The 5,840-nt window shown below is 39.0% G+C and overlaps 1 protein-coding gene across 1 annotated transcript in view; it reads right to left on the minus strand.

Annotated features, from left to right (window-relative positions):
* Positions 1 to 3,096, minus strand: part of LOC121866304 — a 37,098-nt gene extending 34,002 nt beyond the window's left edge. The window contains exon 1 of the mRNA XM_042365913.1: positions 2,939 to 3,096. The gene's annotated coding sequence lies outside the window, so the exon portion shown is untranslated. The remainder of the gene's footprint in view (positions 1 to 2,938) is intronic.
* Positions 3,097 to 5,840: the final 2,744 nt, after the last annotated feature.

A 5,840-nucleotide genomic window follows, 5' to 3' on the forward strand; every position in this document is an offset into this window, starting at 1 on the left:
CGGGAGTGGGAGGTGAACGACCATGTCAAATTTTTCCTAGTGCATTCAGCTCGTCAGTCAGTCAGCTGTTCTGTTCCTCTCTCGGTACAGCTACTTGTTTTGTGTTTTTCATATCGTTTTCGTCTGTTACCAAGAATGATAAGAAGTTTTATTTCTCGCGTCCCGTTGGAATTATTCTTTTATTGGCCTTGTTAGTATACCTGTACTCAGCAATCTATCCTCACACCATCTTTATTAATACACTTATCCTCACTCCTTCATCTACTACGTCTGTCCTCGTCTTCACCTCCCCAGCCCTGCTCCTACTCACCATGTGACGGGCCGAGTTCTTCTCATTTTATTTAACCATCCAGATATTCTTTTCTGTAAGTATTCTTATTTATTCATATACTTATCTGTTCTTTGTAGCATTCTTTTCAATGAGTTTCCTGTTTCTATAGTTATCCTTCTTCAATTCTTTATTTATAAATATACTTTATATTCTTATTTAGTATTCTTATAAAAGTAATTCTTGTCTTAGTTATGTATGTGTTTTATATTAGACATTCGTGGTGTGTTTATTTAATAACTTCTATGCTGTGGTTTTAGTTCCACAATGTACATACATTATCTTTCTCTTCCTGTACTTTCCAAGTCTTTCATTTCTTTCATATATATTTTATTCTCAGTTTCAATGTTCTTACCTTTCTGAAGTATACTCTGTTTTATGTCTATTCTTATACATGGGTTAGTCTGGGGAACCATGTTATTCTTTGTACAACACTTTTTATACTTACAAAGGGTAGCTGCCACCACCCAGACTTTTTATTATATAACAAAACTCATTTAAAGTTTTTGGGTAGTGTGGTAGATGTCTAGGCACGTGAGTAAGGATTATTTTCTGGGAATCAATGTGTAGAAGGAGTAGAGTGGTGATACTCGTAGATTAATAATTCAATATTCATTAACACAGCGAGTGGAGAAGATGCATCTTAGATTCACTCAGACAAAACAGAACCGCAATTAACTTATTAAGTCACCAAACACTTCAAGAACTTATTACCTCATTAACCACCACTTCAAGTAATTTCGTTACTTCATTAGATAATTGTGGTATTATTTCTTTGATAAAGTAAGATTTAAAAATTATTACATTAATTGTCAGATAATGATTGACCTGCAGGTGGTCTAATCTTTATAAGTAACAAACTACATCTAATTCTTGGTTATTAAATATTTAACAATCAATATATTATTCCATTGTCACTGCAAGTGGATAATATGACACACTTGACACTATCCCATATCAACTTATATCATCATTGTTCTATCAGCATGAACATGATACTTTTCCTTCAGTTCATGTGTACTCTAACTCACATAACACATATTTTCTGGTAATATCAACATTTATGGGTTCACTGCTGCTTAACCTGGGATTTCCATATTTGTTAGATAATCCCTCAATCAAGATAGCCAATACTTTAGACTCCATAACTGTGAGGAGTGCCCCCAGGTATATATCCCGGTGTCTCTATAACAAATGAAGATCGCTGCTAGGGGGTCGGCAGACGGACACACGCTAAGGGAGCTGGGGCCTGAGTTGCAGGATTTCACAGCTTGATCCTGTCGAATTAACGGTATCAGCCCAATCCCGGCTACCGACCCACGGTAGCCGATGAGTATTCAGCTCAACACACTGGCCTGAGATACGTTGAGGAAGCGTCACGAATGCGTCAATAATTAACTTCAACTATATTAACATACGTCTGGCAACGGTCCAGACGATATTCAAATCTCTAGTTACTTCGACTTAATTGGCACAGAAGTTACTTATGTTAAACATGAACATTGATATCACAAAATTGACTGGGTTAAATTGAATTATTAGGCGGCGTGGAAACACACGTGAACATACTCTGGAGATGAGAAAGCGATAAGTCGAATCACGAAAGCGTGATTCTCCTCGCGGTAGAGGTATATACGCACCAAGGGCAGCTTGGGCCTCCTTATTCATACCAGAAAGGTCAGATCTTAACAACATACCTTCTCTACCATTTTGGATCATCATATACTTAATTATGAACTCCGGTGTTCCTGATCAGGTAATTACCTATGTCTATTCATATAATCTAATCAGAGGTTGAGTTTCACAGAAAAGGTGGAATATACACGTTGATAACATTAATCTTGCAAGCTCAGGCCTGAGGCTAACAAGGAGCTATTCACGGGAGACGCTAGATTCTGGAGATTATACCAGTTGACAGAATAGTTCATGAGATTAATGACTTTCTTAAATAGACAACTGACTCTAACTAAACTATAAACATCAGATTCTCTGATGTCGGGGTGATAAAATGATATAACTTCAGGAGCGATCAGAAAACTCCATGGATATCCCTTAATGACAACATAAAATGCTTTCACTCTAGGCAACCTCGACACTCACTTTACTTGACATCGTTTTACTAACAATAAAGGACAGTTGAAGTGTTCAACCCCACTCACACGGATCTTGAATGTTCCAACTGTAAAACAGACATATCTAAGTTGGCTCAAAACAAGGGCAGCCTTCTCACACTCAAATTCAGCTCTATAGAGAGGTTGGTTTCAGTAAGTCAGAGAAATGGGATAACGGAGGAGTGAGGCATCTTGAAGTGATGAGAAAAACGGACTCCTCAGATGGAGGACTCAAAATAAAAGCAGAGTGATCGTGGTCGTTACTACCACATGTGATCACAACTCTTCTATTACCTACCTTCTATTTGGCGCCACTTTAACAACAGGACAAACCTCTGCCCCATCTTGATTATTAAAGTCCCTCACACACATTTCAATCAAATCTATTATCAGCTTATACTGCCGGATGGAGTCCCCCCCCCACAAAAAGTTGAGCTCGAATTTAACCAGTTACCGTATTTAACAAAGAAATGCATAAAACATCAACTAAATAGAATACCTGTGATAAGTTCCTCTGCCCTTCTTCTACGTAACCCGGAATTCCAGTACTATCTCTGTTTTAAGAAATAGGATTATGTATTACAGTCGGGTTGAGAATATTATATTAGCTGTAGCGTTTCACGTAGCTTGACCGTAACCCGCACCCACCACCACCACCTTACAACTAACGTCTGACCTTGGTAGTTGGTCTTGACTTGACTTGAGGCACTCCGTGTAGGGTATGGGAGAACAATTGCCACATTCACCAGTTATCATACCTCCCTCTTTTTCTTTTCATTGTTTCACTTATTTCGTACGCTTACGACCATTTCCACTCGGATACCAGCGTTTAGTGGTAATCTTATTACATCCTTGTTGGAATTTGACCGCAAACACTGACACAGGTAAATATTCGATGGTTTCTAATCGAAGAAGCAAGTGCCTTTTAAACCCTCAATTGCCTGATTTTCCTGATACAGTATTTCACCTGGAGGGCAAGGGTATGTTGAAAATATAACTGAGCTTGAACAACTTTGGTCTTATAACACCTTCACTACGGGACTCTCACTTTCAATATTTTAATTGGCTATACCAGACTAATTTATACAGCAGAGAGACACAAGGGGTTAATAAACTATATCCACTTAGTATGTATTAGTATCACCAAAAGTCATCGTAAATAAAATATCACAGCTACACATGGATGTGTTTTGGATCATGTTTACACATCATATTTTGAGCTCCCACGAGAACCTTAGATGAGTGACGAAAGTTCCACTGGATCTTACACAAGTGAGAATGATGTTATCCACTGTGATGCTACCAAACATCACAGATTTCTCGGCCTCCAGTTTCCTCTTATACTAACACTGGATAGACAAATCCCCCGAACGGCTAATAATGTGATAAGTGGTGAAAATTATAAGAAAAAACAGTAGCGTGATTGTGAGTGTGCGCACGCGCTCTTGAGACTCTGCCAGACGTAAGAATTTATCTTTATTTGTTTGTATTGACAAATGTCTCACGACTTTAGTGGCTTTTCCAGCCTTGATTACTCAGGTTGTTAGTTCAGAAGTTTTCCCCAGTTTGGTTTAGGAACTTGAGATGGAAAAGCTAAGAATCTATTAGTGAGAGGAAAGATTCACCTGAGCGAGGAAGACCGATACTAGTGGTTGGGGAAAAAAGGAAATCTTCTGTACCCAAAAACTTTAATGTAACAAAATTTAAGGCAGTTAAAGACAAAATTAATGAACACTGATATAGTAGGAGCGACAATCGTAATTAATTCAGGCATTTTGGAACCTAGAGTAAACCAAGGTAGACTTTAGACCAGGGGTTCTCAACCGGGGAATTACCCCCGGAATTCAGGTTTTCGGGGGGGGGGAACTGATTCGGGAGCAAGAGATATATGTTCGATGAGAAATCAATCACAGAATTTTGGCCCTTGATGTGCGATTCCTACCCAAAAGTGGCAGAAAGAGCTATCCGTGCATTGCTTCCGTTTGTGTCGACATATCTTTGTGAGTCAGGCTTTTCAACTCTGTTGCAAATTAAAACGAAGCAACGTAGTAGATTAGAGGTAGAAAATGACCTGCGTTGTGCCCTTTCAAGCACTCCTCCGCGTATCCCAGAATTGGCGAAGAAAAAACAATCACAGGTTTCTCATTGACTGTAATCTTCATCTGAATAAAATTAATTACAAATTTACAATATCCTGGTATTCTATTGAACTTTTTGTTTATTGCATTATGCTTCAGTTTGGTCTGTTAAGTAATTCATTATAAATAAAAAAAACTATTTTACTTTTATTCAAGTTTTATAAATCCATCAACATTTTCAATTGGCATTTAATTTGTAAAACTCCACTATAAAAATAATCCATGTAAAATTGTAAATGTATATGTACTAATATGGAAAAAATAAAGGATTTTCAGTATTATATGCATATTATTTGGAATGCACTTTTTGAGGCAGACAATCTTGGAAAGGAGGGGGGAATGACATTCTGACATATGGTGAAAGGGGTGCATGGGGCAAACAAGGTTGAGAACCACTGCTTTAGACCATTTTGGATTTTAGAGTAATCCAAGGTAGACTTTAGACCATTTCGGAACCAGAGTAAACCAAGGTAGATTTAGACCATTTTGGAACCTAGAGTAAACCAAGGTAGATTTAGACCATTTTGGAACCTAGAGTAAACCAAGGTAGACTTCAGACCATTTTGGAACCTAGATGACACCTGGTTAAGATACAGGATAATGTGTCTGTTGTAATGGGGGGAGGGGGGGGGATTTAAAGGTGGAATGTATAGGAAGAATATTTAGTTGTAGGCTTGTTAGGTGAGGAAGTTTGGTATTATATTCGCAGGGGAAAACTTCTAAACATCACTTTCAATACAAATATTTATTAATTAACTGAATGGCATGGGCACATTAATAGATCAATATATCGAGTTACTTGACACTCACTCTCGGACACAAACATGAAATGGATACACTTCCCACCGTAAGTAATTCACCCTTGGATCGCTCTGACAAAGACTCACGTGTGACCTGAGGGAGGCCCAGAAGGTGCTGTTAAAAGGAGTGCTGGACTAGTCTCCTATGGGAGACTCTGCTAGCTGGAGACGCGGTGCTGGGGAGGGAAGTCTCCCTCTGGGGAGGAGCTGTCGGCTCCCTCCCTATTACAATAGTAATCCGAATGCGACTGTTTTTGATTGGTTGGTTGGTGATACGGAGGGAAGAGAGCATTAGCTCTGAGGGTGCAAGAAGGGTAAAGTACAAGGTAAAGTTCAGAAGTGGGAAATATAGGAGGAGGTTGACAGCAGGTGGGCTATCCACCTTGCGGAGACGAGGTTTTGTCTTCCGTCAACAGTGTTGCATGAGCGGACTCTTGCGGCTAGGAAAGGCCGGTCTCAGCTA

This window comes from Homarus americanus, unplaced genomic scaffold, assembly GCF_018991925.1.
Source record: "Homarus americanus isolate GMGI-L3 unplaced genomic scaffold, GMGI_Hamer_2.0 scaffold58074, whole genome shotgun sequence".
In the NCBI taxonomy this organism is placed as follows: Eukaryota; Metazoa; Arthropoda; class Malacostraca; order Decapoda; family Nephropidae; genus Homarus; species Homarus americanus.